We start from the raw sequence: 22,335 nt of genomic DNA, 5'->3' as shown, positions 1-22,335 counted from the left end.
AACCTCTTGTGAGGACCCGCAATTTTTTTTTTATTTTATTTTATTGGCTTAATTAATTATTTACTCACCCGTTTTCTCAGAATAATTCATTTCAACCATTTTAAACTTATTTTCATGGAATAATGTCCCAATTATGTTTTTAAAACGTGTCGTTAGTAAATTTAACTTTTCTATGGTTCGTTTAGCGAGAAATAGCGAATAAATATTTTTTTTCAGGTAAATTCGATCCGAGAGTTTATTAGTCTTGGATAACTAAGGATGATTAAGAGTAGACTAAGAAAGGTTAATTGAGAGATTAGATGTGAGTGAGTTTAAATTTAGGATTTTACCGCGCGCGCGTCGAAAATTTTTCGAGAGTCACCGCGCGACTAATTGGAGATTTGAGGAATTAATACTAGACTCATGTGAGGACTCATGTTTTTATTTCTAAAGTAGCTATTTCTATTTTCATGATTTATTACCTTAGTATTGGTTAGTTATACTATCGTTATAAGAATTTCTTGGAAGTTTCACCGTAATGCGTGCAAATCGAAAGTTCGCGTATATCGAGTTGGAGCGATTAATTGGAGATTTAAGGAATTTATTCTAGACTATTAAGAGTGAATAATTATAATGTTTAAGAAAGTGCATTGAAGATTTAGTGCATAAGTGAAACGAACCCGAGAGGAATCGGGCACAAAACCCGCACGAACGCGCACTATTTCTAGTTGACTTTTGAAACATTTTTTGCCACACACTTAAGCTTCTCAAGGAAGCTTCATTTTCAGCAAACACACTCTCTCTCTTCACTCATATCAGCCGGCCATCCAAGAGGAGGAAGAAGGAACCAAAGCTCTTCACTTTCTTACTTCATTTCTTCATCAAATCACTCCAAAATTTACACACAACTTGCAAACCACTTGGAGATCAACTTAAGCTAGGAAAGGAGCTTGTTTTTCACGGTTTTCTTGGGCTTATGGTGACCAAAAATTTCTGCTCTAGCCATCTAAGGAGGTAAATGATGATCAACCTATTGAATATTGGTTTATATAAGTTGTATTGCACTTGTGAGCTTATAGATTTATATGGGTAGCTTTATATTGTTGGAAATCTTGTGAGTGGGCTCTATGAAATCTCACAATAGCTTTGATGATCTGATTTGATGAGATTGGATGCTAATTGTGTTGATTAAGTGTTAATTTAGTAGAGCTAAGTGTTAAAAGTGAAAAGGAAATCAAATGAGGGTTGCATGTTGAGGTGCCGGTTCTGCCCTGCTTTGCCGCACTTGTTGGTGCAATTTTTTGTGGTTAATTAACTTGATTTTGATATAGATATGTTGTATAGGTTTTGTGGAAAGTTTTCACCAAAAATCATCCAAATTGGTTGGCCAAAAGTTGAGATTTCGAAAATGTGGCAAAACTGGAAACGTAATCAGAGCCTTTCTGGCAGTGGTTTTGTTTCGGCCATAACTCTTTGCTCTGACGTCAAAATCGAGTGCTGTTTATGGAATTAGAAACTAGACATTTCCAGTTTTCCAACGGTATAAAATGCATGCCTTGATTCCACCTGAGTGAGCCGTACCAACCCTGTAAAGTTGCCTGTTCTGTTTCTCATCTGTACTGGAAGCCCTGTTTTGAGCTGCGATTTGATGCTCAAATATGAGCTAGTTGTGGATAGAAATTTAAAATGATTCCTTCTAAGAAATTGTAGCCTTATGAATGAAGTTTTCAACGCCACTGACTACGCTCAATTCCGAGTTGAATTATATGAGTTGTGGCCGGATTTCAAAGCTCGTGAAAGAAAACCCTAATTTTGGACTGATTTATAGCTAATCTTGATTTGGGACTTGTTATTCGAAATCCTTGGTGTTAATCACCTATCAAACACATCTTGAATGTTTATTAGACATTATCTTCATAAATGAACCATGTTTGAGAAGATTTCATTGGTCAAATGTTTGAAAAAGGAAAACTGAAGTACAAGGTAGATTTACCTTGGAAATTCTTGGAAATTTAGTGGCTTTGTTAACTGACTTCCCGAACGAATTTTTATATGACATTTGACAGAGGAATATCCCTTATATGGTAGAGTAATACTACCAAATTTGGTGCCATTCTGAGTCTATTTCAATGCCCAACTGAAGTCCCAAAATTCATGTTTCAAATCTGGAAATTCTTGATCAATGAGGAATTTTTAGCCAACTTTGGGCTGCTATATCTTGGCGCTCAAAACTTCGATTCTTGTTCCGTTTGTTTTTTTTTAAACTTTAATTGTAACTCTAATTTATTTTCAAATTGAAGAGGTTAGTTCGCATTTCGTGAATTTTTTCGAATTTTCGAAATTTGCCGAAAACCAACCCCAAAGCTGTCTTGGGAGTTCAAATTAGAAACTTGAAGCCAAAATTTGAATGCCTTCAATTTGGAATCATGAAAAAATATCTTCTAGAAAATTTTAGTACTTTGGAAGTAGTCTCCAACGGTACCAAGTTTTCCAATTTTGAACTTACAGAGAATGAGATACGATTTTTCAAAAATTGCCTGTCAAAACTGAAATTTCTAAACTTAAAGGAAATTGAGTTTTTAGAACTCACCTTTTTCCTTCAAGATTGCTTGACCGTTTTACACTTGATTTCAAGATGAAAATCGAATTTTCCTTGTATTATTAAAATCCCACTTTGAGTCTCGATTTGCGAGAAATTAAGGCTCATTCTAGGATATCATTTTAGATTGTACATGAGTGCAATCTTCCTTGGTAATTAGGAATTTTAAGCGATAATGTGTAATAGTTCGTTATTATTTGCTCAGGCGCTCAAGGGAACCTTCAAGAAGAACTCGAAACCGACGCCTAAACACTTGTTTGAGCACTTACTCACTTGTTTTGAATAGGTGAGTGGTCCATATAGAAGTATGTGATTTGAATAGTTTTATGATATGTTTACTCCATGGTCATTATGTGTTTAACTGTTAAGTGCTACCGATAATTGCTTCAATGAACTTTTTCACCATTTTAAGGCGAGTGTATATTTTATCGCATTCGACTTACTAAAATGATAAATGTCTTCAAATTAACCATGAACTATTACCGTTTACTGTTTACCGTTTGCCGTTTACCGATTTATTTGATTATCTGCTTATTTGATTATTTGATTATCGTAAATTACATGTTCATATGAAATTACCGCATATTGCTTATGTGTTTAAGAGTTAAGTGTTAATAATAATTACTCATATGAAATCGGCCACCGTTTTAAGGCGAGTGTGTATTTTATCTCACTCGACCTACTAAAATGATAAATTTTTACCGTACATCAATTTAATTGATTACTTGTACATGTTGTAAGATCTAAGTTGAACTGGGCCCTGCTCTTGGTTACTAACCTACTCGAGTCAGACTGGACTCGATCGGGTATGTTGGAACCCTAAAACACCGTTTCGGTATACTCGAGTACTACTACTGGAGGGATAAGGTGATGGCCAGACAAACCGAGGGGACAAGGAGTTATAAAGTGAAATTGACCGAAATGGTTTCATTGGAACACCGTATCCTTCAATATGTGTTTATTTCTGTATCATGAAAACTGTCTTATTGTAAATGTGCCAATGTGAAAGCTTGAACCATGCTTGTGTTATACTCAAATTACTCGTACAATGATAACTATCTCATGTTAATGTGCCAAATATGTAACCTTGAACCATAAATGTAGTATGCTCAAATTACTTGATTTATTAGAACTGCTAGAGTGTCTTGGAACCTCACTGGGTTGTGTAGCTCATTCCACGTTTTTGTTTTCCTTAACAGGGTTCGACACCAAGAGTGCTTTTGAATGGTACTAGATTATTTTCTTTTGAAAACCTTAAATTGTATTATAGCGGATGGTTGTAGTACATACTCTTTTGGATTGTATTAAGTTTGAAAGCTAACTAATTGTAAGCATGCAATATTTTGGAGTACTTTAATTATATATTGAAGTTATTTGAAATATTTCGAGCTTTTGAATTGTGGATTGTAGTGAGTCCTGGCGAGAGTTGGGTAGGCGTCCCGCGGATACCCTTTGGTTCGTCTTAGGGAGAAGTGGGGGCGTCACAGTTGGTATCAGAGTTTAGGTTTCAGATCTTTGTAGTGTATCTTAGACTTATAAGTTTAGGATGCCAGACTGTGGGACTGGTTTGAAAATTAAGTGACTAGTTGTAGGGATAAAAATCAGAGCTGCTTCGCGTGGTCTCTGCGCGAGGTGAGATTGGGCCAAGTAGTGTTATGGTTCTTACTATGTAGATGAGTAAAGACTTAAGTGTTCTTCTAGAGTGAAGCTATAAATCATGAATGTGATAGGAAAAAACCCTTTATCTTGATACTTGGGAAAATTAGATATGTATATTGGGTAGGAATCTCAAATGTGGTGATTTACTCTCGGGACCGGCCGACTCGAATTGTGAATTACCTTGTTACGGATTCTTGTACCCGAGTACTTAAGAGTTGAGAGCAATTCTAAAGATTTGAGATCTCTATTTGTGGGGAATAAGAACGAATCGATATTTCACGTGAATAATTACCGAAAACCAATAATCGTTTGGTTAAGATGGCACAATAATTAAGAGCGGGAGGTGGAGAAAATCGTAACCCAGAAGATCCTAGTGTTGGGAATGAAGTTGAACGTGTTAGGGACCGGAAATCATCTAGTTTCAATTAATCTAGTGAAGCACTACTTGTGATCTTTTGTAGTGGGACGATGGGAGTAGAACTTAAGAGTTTGTGCCTTAGAGATGAATGTACTTTTGTTAACCACCTATTTACTTTTGTTTACTGACTTTGACTTGGTATGAACTTTACTTGACTATAACTAGTGTTATGATTTGATGAGCTCAAGTTTGTGTTTACTTGTATGGTGATAATATTATTTGTGCAAGTGATTTCATTTTTCTTTAAAGTTGTTACTGGTATGTGTGTGTAGTTCAATTATGGTTTAGTGTGAGGTTTATGCATATGCATATAGATTAGCTGTGACCATGGAAACTAGAGGACAACAAAAGGGACGTCAACCTAGACAACCCCGAAACCAAAGAGTAGATAATGGGTCTGATATTGATCAAAACGCCGAGCCAAGGGCTGGAGGAGGAGATGACCAGATGGGATTAGTTTTAACTCGTGTGACGGATGTACTAGAGCTCTTAGTAGCACAACAAGGTCCAAGGTTATCTGAGATTATGCAAGGTATGAATTTTGAGGATGAAATTCTTTTAAGAGGGGAAGGTTGTGAGGACCTGCAATTTTTCTTATTTTTATTTTATTTTACTGGCTTAATTAATTATTTACTCACTCGTTTTTTTCGAATAATTCATTTCAACCATTTTAAACTTATTTTCATGGAATAATGTCCCAATTATGTTTTTAAAACGTGTCGTTAGTAAATTTAACTTTTCTATGGCTCGTTTAGCGAGAAATAGCGAATAAACATTTTTTTTTCAGGTAAATTCGATCCGAGAGTATATTAGTCTTAGATAACTAAGGATGATTAAGAGTAGACTAAGAAAGGTTAATTGAGGGATTAGATGTGAGTAAGTTTAAATTTAAAATTTTACCGCCCACGCGTCAAAAATTTCTCAAAAAGTCACACCGCTCGACTAATTAGAGATTTGAGTAATTAATACTAGACTCATGTGAGGACTCATGTTTTTATTTCTAAAATAGTTATTTTCATGATTTATTACCTTAGTATTGGTTAGTTATACTATCGTTATAAGAATTTCTTGGAAGTTTTACCGTAACGCGTGCAAATCGAAAGTTCGCGTATATCGAGCTGGAGCGGTTAATTGGAGATTTAAGGAATTTATTCTAGACTATTAAGAGTGAATAATTATAATGTTTAAGAAAATACATTGGAGGTTTAGTGCACAAGTGAAACGAACCAGAGAGGAATCGGGCACAAAACGCGCGCTACTTCTAGTTGACACCTAAATGGGTGGCAAATGGTATGAATCGATTTTCCATTAGGGTCCGCTATGCAGGTGAACTCACTGAATTGTCGAACAAAGAATACAGTGGAGGTCGTGTAAAAAATTACCACTATTGTAATTTGGATAGATGGCCTATATGTACACTGGATAGAAAATCTAGGATACCTTGAGTTTACTGCAATATACTATTACCTAATATTTACGAAGAACATGAAGGATGGCTTAGTATATATGTTATGTGAAGATATTGCTCAAGATTTGGCTAGATACAGAGTGAAATATGGTTTAGTTGATGTATACTTTTTGCACCTTAAATACTAATCCATAAGTGGTTGTGAACCTAGACCATCTAAAGCAAAAGAGATGGCTGATCCTAATGAAAATCAATATAGAGATGAGGTGCATGAAAATTCTCCTAGTTAGAAGAAATAGTACTAACTAACATTTTTATAACTCAATCTCAAAATGAGGGTGAAGTGGATAGCAAAACTAAAGGTGAGTCTGTAGCTGATAAGCACATGAATGGAGCAATTGTAGACAGAAGAACCTGAAATTTGTTGAAAGGCTAGGTGAAATAAACTCAAAAGTTGAGAGTAGAGTTGCTGATAAAGGGGAAATTAGAGCTAAGATAGGAGGGCAAAATCAGAATTTTGGAGAAGAACAACGTGGAACAAACTTAGACGTTCAAAATGGGGAAAAGAATGCATCTTCTATTGGCAATTCAAGAAAAGACAAATCATCAAAGAAAATTCTTTAGCAAATAAAAATCGGTCTAGAAAAGTTGGGAGAAAGAAGAATAGCAAGAAAAAGGCACCTGTAAGGGAAGATGAAGAATCAAATGATTGTGATAAGTTCATTGATAATGACAATGAGTTTAATGATAGAGAGAACATAGTTAAATCTCTTAAAGAAAGAAAAGTTGAATGGCAGAAAATTGTCAAAGATTGCAAATCAAGTAAGGGTACAACTGCATCTACATCTCAAGTGGAGGGTGTTGAAATGGAGGAAGATGCTACTAATTCAGATGATTTTGATAGTTGTTGGGACTCAGAAGAAAAAGAACAACCAAGTAAGATGGTTAAGTTTCCAAAGTTTAACCTGAAACTGATATGGCTGATCCCAAATTTGACATTGGGTAAACTTTTACTTCTAAGCAGTTGTTCGTGAAAACATGCAAGAGCCATGAAGTGGTTTATGGAAGGAAGATAAAATTCAGCAAAAATGATGGCAAGAAGGCTATAGCTTATTGCAAGAACTACAGTTAGAAAGTTTCCACAGCTATTATGTTAGACAAAAAGACCTTTCAAGTCAAGAGCATGCGAGGTGAACACAGTTGTGAGAGGACATTTGACTATGGACTTGCAAACTCTACCCTTTTGGTTAACAGTACAAAAAAGAGCTAGTTGTTATGGCTGACACGAAGGTGAGTATATTGGTAGATAAAGTGAAGACTGGTGTGAATGTTAATATCTCTAGATGGCAAGCTTATAAAACTACGAAAAAGGCAGAGAGTTTAGTTAATGGTGAACATAAAGTCCAATACAACAAACTTTGGAACTATTGTAGAGAGGTAAAGAGGGCGAATCCTGATTCAAATATTTTCATGACCACTGTTGAAGATGATAAGGGAGAAGATAGGTTTGAGACATTGTATGTTTGTTTTAATGCATGCAAGACAGGTTTTTTAGCTGGTTGTAGGCTTGTTGTTGGGATGGATGGCTACCACCTAAGAGGGCCTTGCAACTAGTGAATGAACTCCAAGTCAGAGATGAAAGTAATTGAATATTCATTATTGATAAATAAAAGGTGTGTAAGTGTCTTTTTCTATGTTTTTGTGTAAGTTGAGGTTTCTCGTTTTACTTTGCTGATAAACAATTTGATTTTAATTTTTTTTTTCAAAAGGGGCTGACTCAAGCTATTAAGGATCTGCTTTCAAATGTGGAGCATAAGATGTGTGTGAGACACATGTATAATAACTTCAAAAAGCTGTATGGTAATTTGGCATTGAAGGAGAGAATTTGGGCACTTGCAAGAGCACCTTACATATTCAAGGCTTTGATGAAAGCCTTGAAGGCAACTGATAAGGGTGCATTTCAATGGCTGCTTGACAACACAACACCTCAACAATGGTCCAAAGCATACTTCAGAATCTTCCCTAAATGTGATGTCTTATTGAACAACCCATGTGAGAGTTTCAACTCCACCATTCTGGAAGTAAGGGAGAGGCCTATACTAGGTATGTTAGAAACTACAAGACATTTTATAATGGTTAGAATGTAGAATAAGAGGGAGTAAATAAAGACATTTATAGGAAAAATGTCTCCAAAAATTTTAAAGAAACCAGAAGAAGAAAAAAATGTTTCTAGTGCTTGCATAGCTACATCTTCTAGAGACTGGTATTATGAGGTGAGGTGCATGTATGTGGATAGATATACTGTGAATTTGGCTAGTAAAACTTATAGTTGTAGAAGGTGAGAACTAAATGGCAAGTGTCATTGCTTTGGCAAATGAGCTTTCGGAGAACTTTGTTCACGAGTGCTACTCAAAAGAGGCCTATATGAGGGCATATGAGCCTATCATATATCCTCTCAATGGTGCGTATCTGTGGAAAGATTTGAAGAAGGGGCCTATTTTGCCACCTGAAACCATCAAGCTTCCTGGTAGGCCCAAGAAGGCTACAAGAAGAGAAGTAGATGAGCCACCAGCCACAACAACTACTCGAGGACATACAAAAGTCTGTCTAGAATGGGTCCAATGAAGTGTAAGTGTAGAAAGTGCAAACACAAGGCCCACAACAGTGGGAAATGATCGAATAACCATGAGCAAGGAACTGTCTAGCAATAAGCTACTGAGGTTACAAGCAGCTCTCAGCCACAACAACAAATTCCAAATGGCATAAACCCTGATCTAGTAAGTACATCATCTCAGTCTCAACTTGAGCAGACTAATTACCAGCCTCAAAATACTACTCACAGTGCAAACAAAAAGTTGAGCTTTATACCTGAAGCAGTTGGTGCAAGTGGCTTGGAGACTGATATAAGTGACCAAATGCTGTTTGATCTCATCAGTCAATTCCCATGTGAACCTACAAACAGACAACCACCTGCTCAAACGTCAAGAATTGTGATTGAAACATCTCCAGTTCATACTTCTCTATTTCTTCATACTAATTCCATTGTGTAGCATGTTTACTTCCTTGAATACTATTGCTTAATCTTTTTTTGTTGAAAATGGTCAGGGTAAGAAAGCCAAGTATAGATATGGTATATGTCAAAAATTTGGACACGTTCAAAATAGTTATGACTCAACATTGGCCGCTCTCTATAAGAGACACCCATGGGATCCACCTGGACTGGCTGTATATAAATTGCTATTGTCTACTGCGAATATCATATATCAGATTTCAGATATTGTATACAATGTCTAACCTTCTTATTGTTTCATTTGTGTCTTTAAAGGCCTAAGAAGGCACCAACTATAAAGGTATCTAATTCTAAAAATGCTATAAGGAGGGGATGAAAAGCTAACTTAGAGGACCGCTAGGTGCTGCTACAAATTTGAGCTCCTATGATGAGAAATAAATGGAAATTTTTTTCGTATTTTTAACTAGTATTTGACTTCGGCAGACAATTATTTTGGAACAATGGAATTGACTTCTTACTTCATGCATTTTTTGGTGAAAGGCATATTCTAATTAATGTACTTTATTGGATTATGTAATTTGTTTTAGAACAATGGAATGCATGCTTTTCTTGTTTTTGATGCAAATGATTGGTTCACTTTCTATTGTTTCTTTAGTCATAATCACACCATTATCATCTTTTATCATCTTTCAATAGAAGCCTGTTCCTTTTCGACTTTTTATAACACATTCAAGTTAGACTTCACAAACAGCAATAATTTCATCGTTTTCTCCTTGCGGCTTGTTTCTTCCACCTTTGCCTCCAACTCTTTTATCCTCTTCGTTAATCATCTTGTGTGTCTAACAAATTTTCACACCTGTCATAACTACTTGTGTTGTACCACTTGAAATAGCCGTAATCATGGCCATATTGTTCAAACTCAATCATTACCTTTTCAAATTTCACAATTTCTGAAATAAAAAAGAAATAAAACTGAAGTGAATACTTCATAGTAAGCGCAATTATAGAACCTCTTTCCTGGGTTTTCAGTTGTCCACGACGTTTTCATTCTCGTTGGTACACCACAATTACAAGTTGGTGCTTCTACCATAGTGTGAAGTTTAGATTTAGGGTTTGCTTAAGATAAAGATGATAAACAGAAGGAGAATTTTGACGATTAATAGTCGCTTACATTTTGGTCAACAGATAAGTGATTTGCCTTTTTTACCCTTTAAAAGTTGGGCATGTGATGTGCATGTGACAAATTTCAGCCAAAAATCGCTCGAAAAATTGCAAATGGATTAAAATTGATCATTTTTTGTTTGCTAGGGACTAAAAATGATCATTTTTATTCTGGGGATATGTGAGAGACTATTGGTGTAATTCTCCCCAATTTTTTTACTCACTAACAAGTGTAAACTTATTTTAGTTTACCACATTGCACCGTGTCACTCGGGTTAACTGAAATTATGAGCCCAAGCAAAAGCACCTTTCTTTTGCTCTCTCTCAGCTGTTTCTTTCTTTTATACTCTTGCGGTAATAAAAACATCCTAGTTGCAGATAATGTTGGGGGTTTTTAATCCATACTGAATGGTGGATTTTATGTGGTTAATCATTCCGAAATTTTCCACTGCTCGAGTGGATAGCGACGGGTCTTTTGATTGACAAATTCTGAGAAGTCCTTGAAAATTTGATGTTTTTATCCATTGAAACTTTAGAATTTTATAGGGTTAATCAATCTAGGAATTTGCAAAGATTCGTGGTGGTTTTGATTGAGGAATTGCAGCGAAATCCTTCAAATTTTGGGGCTTTTTATCCATTTGTAGACATGGGTTTTTTCTAGTATTAATCAATTTGAGATTTTGTAGCAGTAGCGGTGATGGTGGTGGCGGCAATTGAGAAGGTCTGCTGGTGGTGACGGCAATGGATATAGCCTTGGTGTTGGCAATTGGAATGAAATGAAGAAAGAAAAAGGAAAAAGAAAGAAAACAAGTAAATGAGGAAAGGAAAAGAAAAAAATGTAAAAGAATTTCTTCTTCTGTTCTAATGGTGGTGATGAGAGGTTGTGTAGCGGTAGGCATCGGATTACAGGTAGAAGAAAAAGGAAAAAAATAAAAAAAAATAAGAACAAAAGGATATTAAAGATATTTCAAACTATCTTATTACATATATATAAAAACCTAAGGCTTCTTCTCCCACGTTGATCCACGTGGCAAAACATGGGAGAGAAGTAACTATTGTGTTTTTTTTTTTTGACAATAACCTCATAAAGTGTACCCTGGTCTAAACAGTTGATAACTATTCTAGGGCATTTCTGTCCTTTTACTTAAAATTACGTGTTTGCTCTTCTAAACATAATAGGCTTCCAGAACAGTAGCTCACTATTTGGGCTGAATTTTGGTTTTTCACCTGCACTTTTTCTCCTGTTCATCCGTGTCTTTCCCTTCTTCCTCTGTACTATCCCTTGCCGCTTCTTTTGACTTTTAGTTTTAGCCTACCATTTTTCTGCTTCTTTCCTGTTTCTTTCCCGTCTATTTCTTTTTCCTCTCATCAGACGAAAGGAAGAAGCTGCAGTTCAACTGCTTTAGCAGATGGTGTCTTCTCCTTTATTCAATGTCAAATAAACTCCTTTTTTTTGTAATTTCTTGCTCAGAATTTGCTTACCCACAGGATAATTCTACTTGGAAGGAGGAAAATAGGGAACTTTTGGTTAGATTAGGTTGTACTTCTTGGCCAAAAAATCAGCAAATTTTTCCCCAAATTATGCGTAGTCTTCGGATTCATCTTATAGATAATTCTTACAGGATGGCATTTTGGGGAATATTATCCCCCAACTACAGCCGACTTTGTAGCCATGGGGATGCTTTTCTTCTTTGGTTGACTTTTATAGATAAATTTGAGTCTTGGTTTTGATTGTCAAAATTCATTTTTTTCCTATTTTATTAGTTTCAGTGTAGCTGAATGTGTTCTTCTAAACTTTTAATACAAATTTAGCCCCATTTTTAAATATGATTACGACATGTTTTGATCCTTTCGATATTACTCTAATGACTAAAATAAGTTCTTGAGTAATTTTTTTCATTCTCTAAACATTCAATGCATTGCTTTTTAGTTTTTTTTTTCTCTTCTTATTTTATGACTGACGACATGGAAAATTTGTAGGAGAGTATTGGAGGATTTGGGTTTTTTTGAATCTCCCTTCTCCAGAATTCTGTTCTTTCTACTTGAAGTTGGCTTGAAGGTAAGATTTTTTTTCCCCTTTTCTAACTCTTAAGAAATTAAGTGAATGACTTCTCTTTATGGGGACAACCATTCTACTAAAAGCAATTTGTGTTCTTTGTTCTCTGTTTTACAGATGGCTAGGTGCCATGAAAGCAATCATTCTACTGAAAGCCATTTTTACATTTTCTTGTCTGTTGTACAAATGTTCCTTTTCTTTCATGTAAAAAATAATATTCTAAGCTGAAGGTGAATGAATGTAATCCCCAGAAACTGGTATCTTCATTGTAAAGGTGTATGAATTTATACTTTTTAAATGGAAAGGATATTATGTAATTTCATTTAAAAAGTAAGGTTCTACCTTTGCTTCTTTATTCTCACTCTTATTGATCAAACATTTACAAATGCAACATAGTATAGAATATTTTGATTTTCATTGGAGAGATGCTACTGCTAGAAAGCAATAATTTATGCACTTAATATTTTCCACATCTTGCCAGTAAGCATATTTGGCATGCTATGTTTACAACCTGATGACCAATGATGCAAGCAATCCACAAAAGTTTTTCAATTATACCACAAAATCACTGAACTTAATAAAATTTTCTACAAGAATCTCTAATATCGGATTTCTTTTCAGCTAAAACTTTAATCCTCTAGCCTAAAAATGCTTTTAAAAAATTTTTAAACTTAAAAAAAAAAAAGAACAGCAAATAATAACAGTATTTAGGTTGGTATTTCAATTAATAAAAATAAAAAATAATGTTCATATCTAATATTGTTAGGATCAACACTTCTTCAATTTTAATAGGTGGGCGTGAACTATGGTAAACACCTTATTACATTATATACATCTACATAAGAATTGTCACTACTTACAATTTAGGTGCTCTGAATTATATTTTCTACACAATAGGTTGGGAATTGGTTGTGCTATTGGATTTAGATGAATGATTATTTAGTCTGATGAGAATTTTGAACCTTTTCAAAAGGGTAATTTATTTCTAATTTAGAATAAGAATTAGATACAATTGTGCCCAAGTTTAAAAATAAAGAGTGGCAAGGAATTTTTCAATATTTGTTACATAATAGATTGGGCATTGATGTTGGGAATTGGTGCTACTGTGGAAAAAGTTTTTTGCCATTAATACCCTTAGAATTTTGACTACTAGTCCGAACAGTACGTCACTGTTGAGGGTATTTGCGATTTTTTGTCTAAAATTACTACTTTACCCAGAAAAAATATCTAGCCCCAAATACAGTAGCTAACTGTTGAGAGCTATTTTTGACGTTTTGCTCACCAGCTTTTTGCTTTCTTTTTCATTCTTTCCCTTCTCTTCTCTTCTTATCTTAGATGAAAGAAAACAGCAATTTAACTACCCTTGTAGGCGGTTGGTTGCATCGTCTTCTTCTTTTAGATCACCTACTTTTTTTTATTTGTTGGTACAAAATTTGCTTACACACATTATGATTGTACTTGGAAGGAGAAAATTGGGGAACTCTTAGCTTTTCTTTTCTTTTCTTTTCCCAAAAAAAGAAGAGAATCAAAGAGATGAAAGCACTATACATCTCCCCTCCTTGCTCCTATTTGCTACTCACACTTTCGCATCAATTTTCAACCATTTGATGAGTTCATTGTTGAGTTTTTCTAGCATTTTTTTTTCCAAAATTGACCTCCTAGCAAAAATGTTTGCTTTTGTTATTATTGATTGTTTTGTAGGTTTGAAAGAATCAAGAAGAAGCACAATAAAGTAAACATCCGGTGTTTAAGGTGTGCGATCATCTCTTACAATAGTAGTATGCTTTGCGTTTGATGATTTGCTTCTAAAGGTAGCTTTACCATTACACTGGTTTAGTTTTTTGAAAATTTATGTGTCCCATTGTTATGGAGTATTAAATGATTTGAGAGATGTTGTTTAGCTTACTGTTTGATCATAAACAAAAAGATTTTACTTTTGCCTTTATGTTTGTATGTCGAATGATTCTTTAATGTCTTGCAATGGCTCGAATTATCTAAGGATGGTAACGATGGCGAGTGCCCGCATGGAAGTCGAAATGAGGCGGGACCAGGGGGAGGGGGAAGAAAATTCTCCCCTGCCTTAAAACAAGGCAGGGGACGGGGCAACATACACCCGTCCCATTCCTTTCATACCAAAAAAATTATATATATTTATAGATGTATATATAATACATACATATACACAAATATAATAATTTAACTTGTTGAATATGGGATTGTAACTTAACCTGTGTTTTGTTTCCATCTTGATAACTTGTTAATTTTATTTAGTGTTGTTTACAATTGTGTGACTTGGTCCTATTACATTTCAGTCGAATGTTTTAATATCATTTTCATGGTATTGACAGATTGTTAATTTTCTTTAATTATTAGTATTTGCAACTCGTTGAATGATCTAAAGTTAAATACTTAAGCATATCTTTATTGAATATTTTGAAATAGAATGCATGATAAAATTGTCCCGTGAATAAGCAGATTATTAAATATAGTAGGTTGATTTATTCTCTTGCAAGAAAAACGGGGCGGGGCATGGGGCTGGGTACATGAGGCGAGGGATGGGCGGGGATGGGGGAGTTGTTTGACAATAGGGTGAGGACCCCTGCCCCATTGCCACCTCCTTCCCCCACCCCAACGCTATCCCATTGCCACCCTTAGAACTATCTTAAATTTGTTGTATAGTTGATTTCCTATTGTTATTAAAAGTTTACCATAGATCATTTGGTTTGTTAAGATAGAAATGGAAAGGAACTTAATTGCAAGAATCATATGTTGGATCAATTATTTAAAGAGGCCTATGGTGGTCAACAATTTATTCAAGAAAAGAGCAAGAAAATTGCTTATTCTTCTCTCTACCAAGAAAATATTAAAAGGCATAAATTTTTCTTTGCTTTGCTTTTGTTTTTCCTTTCCAATGTTGACAAGATAATCTTCTAATATTCATCTTCTTGATTATGGCTGCTATTTATTATCTGGGAAATCAAAATTTTTGAACCATATGACAAAGGTTAGGACTCCTCCATTAAGGTATGTTCTAAATTGAACTAATAGCTAATTTATTGTGTTTTAGTTAGATCTTTTGTTGGAGTTTCAAAACAGATGAAGAAAATAAAAAATAGGTGATTTTATTCTATTCATTTTAGGCTGCGATGATATAATACTATGGCATGAGTCATGTTTCAAGCTTCATACTAACTGGATTTAAACCGTATCTTGATGAGGCAACTCAAATGGCATATTGGAGTATATTATTCTAGAACTGCAATTGAGTTTGCAGCCATGCCGGTGCTCTTCTTCTTGCTTGACTTTGATAAACAAATCTGACGCATTGATCTTATAAAAGATCATTGATCCTAATCAAAGAGGACATACTTACAACGGGCATTACCTAGGGCCATTATGTGAGTATTAATACGGTAGACTTGCATGTTTGTAAAGAAAGGGATTGAAAAGAACCAATCCATTTTCTTAATAGATATTGAAGAGAGAAGAAATTCCACTATGAATTTTTGTTAAAATTAGGGAACTATATTTGTCACAACTCAAGAAAAAAGTGAATGAGGCAACAGAGAGCTTGGGAGTTCCTAAAGGGCTGTTGCCCCTCTCTGTTTTCATGCCTATGATTTCAACAATTTTTTTTTAAAAAAGAAAGAAATTAACATCCCTTTGCAGAAATTAGAAACTAGAAATGTTATCAAATGAGGCCTTTTTGTATTGGAGACTATTTCTGAAAAATCTGCTAAGATAGCAATGCTTGTTTCATCATTAACTTAATTCTTTGTTGCTGCTGCATCTATGTTGAATAATCATAATTATTGATGCCTTTTTGCTTTTGGGCATTGAGGTTTGTGTATATTATCGGGCTGTGATGATGCAAATCTTTTCTTGAGTTATTGATGGCAAAATGCACAGAGGTAAATTCGAACTCGTATCTTGGCTAGGCAACTCAGATGGCATGTGGGATGAGATGGGAGTCATTCACATATGTAACTGAGAATTTGCAGCCATGGTGATGCACCCCTCTATTTTGCCTCCTCTTTTTATAGATCTGAGCCTAATTGATCATTGCATGTATTTTCTCTGTATCTTTTAATTACTCAATTTTTTTTTTTGTTTCAGTCTAATTGGTGGATGAATTCCATTGGAAACAATCGCTTGATAGACCTAGAAACATCAATTTCATCTATTTGTTTTGACTTTTACTACATTGTCATGTTAGTGACTATCATAGTTAGGACCAAAGACCAGTTAAAAAGTATTTTCCCAGCTCCTACTCTCTTGGTTCTAATTTTGCACATGTCTTGGGTCTTAACAAATAGAATTTGCTGTCAATCATGATTTGTTTGATATAATTTGGTTTCTGTTTAAATTTTGGTTTTAGGAATTGGTCATGCACTGATTAATTTCTAGCACAGATAAGTACTTCCGAGTGCCATACCTTGGTTCATTGAAAAGGGATTGTTCAATGAACAGATCCTAACTAGGGGGACAATGACTTTTAGCATATCTCATTCTTCAATTATTTTGCAGCTTCCTTGTTATATGGGTAAAATATCAAAAACTCCCTATGATTTATCAAATATACAATTTAACTCCCTCTGCTTTGAAAACTTACACTATAACTCCCTGTAATTTCGATCAAATTGAAAATTGAACAGAAAGCATCCAATCTAACAGTTGTATGTGAATGTCAATATTGCTCCTACTATATGTTAAATGCTTTTTATTCAATTTTCAATTTAGTCGAAACCGCAATGAGCTATAATGTAATTTTTCAAATTAGAGGGAGTTAAATTGAACATTTGGTAAACTATAGGGAGTTCATTTATATAGGGACAATATTGATATTTCACGTATAACTGTTAGATTGGATACTTGTCGTCCAAATTTTAATTTAGTTGAAACAACCGGGAGCTATAGTGTAGGTTTTCAAACCAGAGGGAGTTAAATTAAATATTTGGCAAATCACAAGGAGTTTTTTTGGTATTTTACCCTTGTTATCAGTTATATTTGTTTCTCTGGTTTTAATTGCACATCGACATGGATTTTGCTTTAATCACCCTGCTACTGTAATGCTTTGCACATGGACATGATTTCTGAACATGACGACAATTAAGATTGTCCGTACTCAATTAACTTAAAAAATGAGAGTGACAGGGAATTTTTCAATATTTTGGACATGGTTTCTGAACATGACAATAATTAAAATATTCCATGTTCTATTAACTTTAAAAATGAGAGTGACAGGGAATTTTTCAATATTTTTTACACAACAAATTGGGTATTGGTTGTCTTGCACAACCAGAAAATTAGAAGCACAACCAGAAAATTTCTAATTCTGTTAACCATTAAGTTAGACAATTTCTGTCTGGTTTCCGTATTAGTCTCACAAGGAGGTTCTTCGAGTATTTTCAAATAATAGGGGAGGTTTTGTGACCTTTAAGCAAACCAAGGAAGGTTTCTGTATTTTGCCATAAAAGAAATTGATGGGGCTAACTTTCATGGTTGGACATACAATGAAGGGCCCGTTTTGGGGCTGTGGTGATTTATTGAAAAGTACCTTTTCAATTGAGCTTTAAAGCGCTTAAGTGCTTTTAAGTATATTGTTTGGATACATAGTTAAATAAGTTCTTATTGTATTAGATAATGTGTGATTTGAAAATTTTTAAATGTATTTATCTCTATAGGATAAAATAATTAAATTTAATATTTTATTTTTAAATCACAAAAGCTACTTTACAAGCATCAAATTTGAGCTTTTGCCAAAAGTGTTTTAATATCAAAATCCTCACTTTTAATTTTATGGGATGATATTTACCAAACGTATTAAAAATACTTTTAACACCTAAAAGTGCTTTTTAAAAGCACCGCATCCCCAAATGGGGGCTAAGTGTAATTAATTTTTATATTCAAAAATTTTTGAAGAAAAAAAATAGCTCCACTCTTTGTTCTTTATTTTTTTGAATTATCAACTTCTGTCAATACAAGGGTATTTTGGGAACATTAAAGTGAATTAATAACAAAATTATTTAATTTCTTCCCTTAGTTATGAATAGGTGAGGTTTTTTGGAGTTAGTTAACGAATAATAGAGGAAGTTACTGGTATTCTTAAAATTAAGAGGAGAGGCCTCTGATTTTTGCAAGAGCCTAGAAGGAAGCTAACGTAAATTACCCTAGAATCTTAATAAGAGACTAGAATTTTACCCATGCCTTAGTACGGTCTTTTTTTAAAATTTATTGTGAATTTATACAAATATAAATAATTTAAATACAAAAATAACAACAATCCTACATATTCATCTATACTAACTTTAAAAAATAATGTATTTTAAACTTCAATTATTTACTAATTTTTAAAAATTTGTTTATGTACTTTCACTATAATATGATAGTATATATCAAATCATGTACCCCATATCAAAAATTTGGTAGATATTCTTTTTTGACAAATATTCTTTTAAATAATTTAAATTTTTATAATGACCATAAATCTAGAACTATATATTCATATTTAATAAGTACAAAAAATCCAGCAATTCATTTTTCTTCATTGCTAAATATTTAGTTTTCAATAATATTGGTAAATCTATCGATGTAATAGTTAATTCTCTTTTCTACACTAAATTAATTCAAAATTCAGGGAAGAAATGATGAACAATTTGAATACTAATCAACAGTATTGTGGTGAAAGAAAGTAATTTGGGATATATAAGATTTGAGTAATTGTGATCAAGAAAGTAATTTGGAATATTAAGATTTTAATAATTGTGCTTTGAAAAATGTTTTACTATAGTTATATATGTAATACTTTGATAGAAAGCAACATCATTAGGATAAGATTAGTTATTTTTTAAAGCAATGTCATTAAGATAAGATTAGTTATTTTAAAATTAGAGATAATTTTTAAACATATAATATAATCCAAATAGGATTCAATATGGATAAAGCCCAAGTGACCCATAACCCGTTAATTCTCTTCAATTAGGCATGCCATATAGAAGTGAGAAATAACTCTGATTAAAATAGTTATTTTCATATATATATATATATACATAGATTACAGTTATATGTTAATGATTACTAATATTAGCGAGTATTAATATTAATATTCTATTAGGATATTAGTGAATCCACTTAATCGTGCCAGTAGTATTAGTATTAGTGTCATGATAGGACATTAATCAATAAAAAATAATCTTGACATAATCTTCTAGTTTGTTGACGAGGGTAACATAGATCTATCAAAAAAGTAAAGAACGTCAAAATATAAATAATCCAACACACTTTTTTATATAGTATTGATATAACCTTGGCTTTTACTTGGAATTTACTTGCTTTTGTTAATGCATGTAAGTTGTAAAGAAAGAAATTGAATTTGTCGTACTAGAATATTTTGTTCATTATTTATCAAAATACAGGTCAACTTTATTCCTTCACCTCTTCCAAATCCTCAAGGATATCAAGAAGGGAGGTTCTTGTTTTATTTTTTTCTCAATTTTCTTTGCCTACAAATTATCTATTAGATATTCATTAGAGATGCATTAAGAAATCAAAGCATTTTTTAGGATAAGAATTTCTTATTGCCTCGTGTTCCTGTATCTAAGTATTGATGAACATTGGATTACCTCGTTGAAAGGAATACAGGGACTTGCATGAAATGATGATTGTAAAATACTAGGGCATATATTGTTCCCCAATTCTTGTCCTTATTTGTTTCTTTACCTAGATTCCCTCAAGTTCTAGATGCATTTGAATATAGTGAGAGGTAGTTCCTTAGCATAGGAAACAAAACATGCTCACCTACCTTGTGAAAAAATAAAATTACCAAAAGAGAAAAAACCTTTCTTCTAAAGAATGAGTTTCAAATCATGTTCTTTTTATTACCATTTTTGTGTGATGAGTTGACCACATAATCTACATAATGTGGAAGTTGTACACTAGCCAGAAAAGTATATCAAATAGGTAAGAATCTCTTTTCCAAGATTTGAATAATTGTTTAATTGTTATGACCTCCGTTACCTTACCCGTCCTCCTTGGCACTTCTTAACGTGCTAAAATAGGGGAGGAAGAAACAAAAGAAGAGAAACGATGAATTGCTGGAGAAAATGGGGATTATACGTGTATGGAACTTACTACAAAGCTATTACAAGAATAATTTCAATAATTTGACTAAACTAATTTGAAAAATTCAAGAGAGTTTCCAAGGTGTGTGATCATTCTTCTAAAGCTATTATTTGCCCCCACTATCTTACTAACTGGGTTGAGATGACAAATTACCTCTAGGATACAATGGAAAAGAAAACTAATTTATAGCAAGTTTAATCTTAGTTTTCACAACAAAGGGATGCAAGAAATTGGTTTTGCAACTCTAAGATACCTCAAGTACAAGTTACCACAAGAGAGCTTAGACTACCTCTATTTATAGGCAATACAAGAGCAAAAGTACATGAACCTCATTCAAGGTCCATTCATGAATATAGTACACCAAATTTATGAATTGATGAACTTGAAAAGATACATCAATGCATCTTCACTTAATATTCATTTATGAATTTTGTACACCGAGTACATGAATTGAGTGGTTTCATAAATGAATTTGAGAAGATATACCAATACCAATGAATCTTGTAGGAAATTCATGAATCAAACTTCTAGACATAAAACTGAAAGATCATTGTCGCGCCCCATTTTTGAAAAATAAAATTTAGACATTTAACAAAAGAAGTGAATTTTTATTAAAAGGCGAGTGAAAAAATGTGTTTTTGATTTTGGAGAATAAATAAAAAAAAGGGTCTGAAATGAGATTTTAAAGAATGCGACAGTTTGGGCCCAAAACTTAGTCTAAAAAGAATTTTAAGAAAAATAGGAGTCGCCACTTGGTATTGAGTTTGGGTGTACCAAGTCACCCAAAATGTTTTTCTAACAAAATTTAAACAAAATAAAATAAAAATAAAAAATAAAATAAAAACATTTTCGACAACTCCAAGTCTTTAAAAACAAGAGAAAATGAGTTTGAAAATCACGGTTGAAAAAGGGAAGGCAAATGTCTGATTAACTCAAACCTGAGGCAGCCTAATCTAAGTTAGTTGCGAGGTTTAGTCAAAATTTTCCTAATCTAACTCTTAAATTTATCACGTTTGGATGTTTTCTATACGGATGCAAATCTAAATTTATAGAAGATATCGAAATGGACAAAATGTCCATTCAAGGGTTTAATTGATATCAATCGCATTAATTGCGAAGACCAAAATAATCCCTCAAAAGGGTCACGAGTATGCAAAAATGAAATCTAAAAGAAAAGAAAATTAAATTATATATAAATATAAGTGATCAAGAAAAAAAGAATGCAATATAATGGATACAGAAGGCAAAAGCTTGTGACATAATTTTTCTTATACAGGGATTAATGGGATATTTAAACTAAAAGTTATAATTGCTCATTTCCCGTGTTCAAAGAGTAATGCTCCTAATCTAGACAAGCACATGAACTAACTTATTTTTTACAATTTATTAAATGAGGTGCAATTCTAAATGATATGATTAACACATATAGAGAGTAGGGGATAATATAATAGAAAATATCATGCAAATGAGAAAAAATCCTAAAATAAAAATATGCATGAAATATAATGAATGTCACACAAAGATGAGTCTAACGCATGAACGATTTAAGGGTCTAGCATTGGACTAACTCATTTCTAAAAATCCTTACTAGCGTTGGACTAACAAGTAAGCGGAGGGAGAAGCCACAACTAGTGTTGGACTAGTGTGGTGACATCATGCATTCATGATATATAGTAAAACAAATAAGGCATACATTAAAGCAGTCAAGCAAATAAGAGCACGTAGCACGTAATACATGAACATAATATCTAGATGCAAAAATCCTTAGAAAAGCGGATAAAACACATAACACATAAGCCACATAAACACACAAAACCTATCTATGACAGTGGGGACTCTAACTACAATCTAAAATAGGGAAATATAAGAAAAGAAACCTATCTATCCTATTTATTACAACAGGGAATCTAATTATAGTCTAAAG

At 33.4% G+C, this 22,335-nt stretch overlaps 1 long non-coding RNA gene across 1 annotated transcript; it reads left to right on the top strand.

Moving 5' to 3' along the window:
• The first annotated feature begins 11,429 nt into the window (after positions 1-11,429).
• LOC113712946 (uncharacterized) lies at positions 11,430-14,227 on the top strand. Its single transcript, XR_003453395.2, has 2 exons — positions 11,430-12,293; positions 12,408-14,227. It is a non-coding gene; the product is annotated as an uncharacterized lncRNA (long non-coding RNA).
• The last annotated feature ends 8,108 nt before the right edge of the window (positions 14,228-22,335 follow it).

This window comes from Coffea arabica, chromosome 10e (genome assembly GCF_036785885.1).
Source record: "Coffea arabica cultivar ET-39 chromosome 10e, Coffea Arabica ET-39 HiFi, whole genome shotgun sequence".
In the NCBI taxonomy this organism is placed as follows: domain Eukaryota; kingdom Viridiplantae; phylum Streptophyta; class Magnoliopsida; order Gentianales; family Rubiaceae; genus Coffea; species Coffea arabica.
Note: the sequence above shows the minus strand (reverse complement) of the source record. Positions and strands in the feature narration are given on the sequence as shown.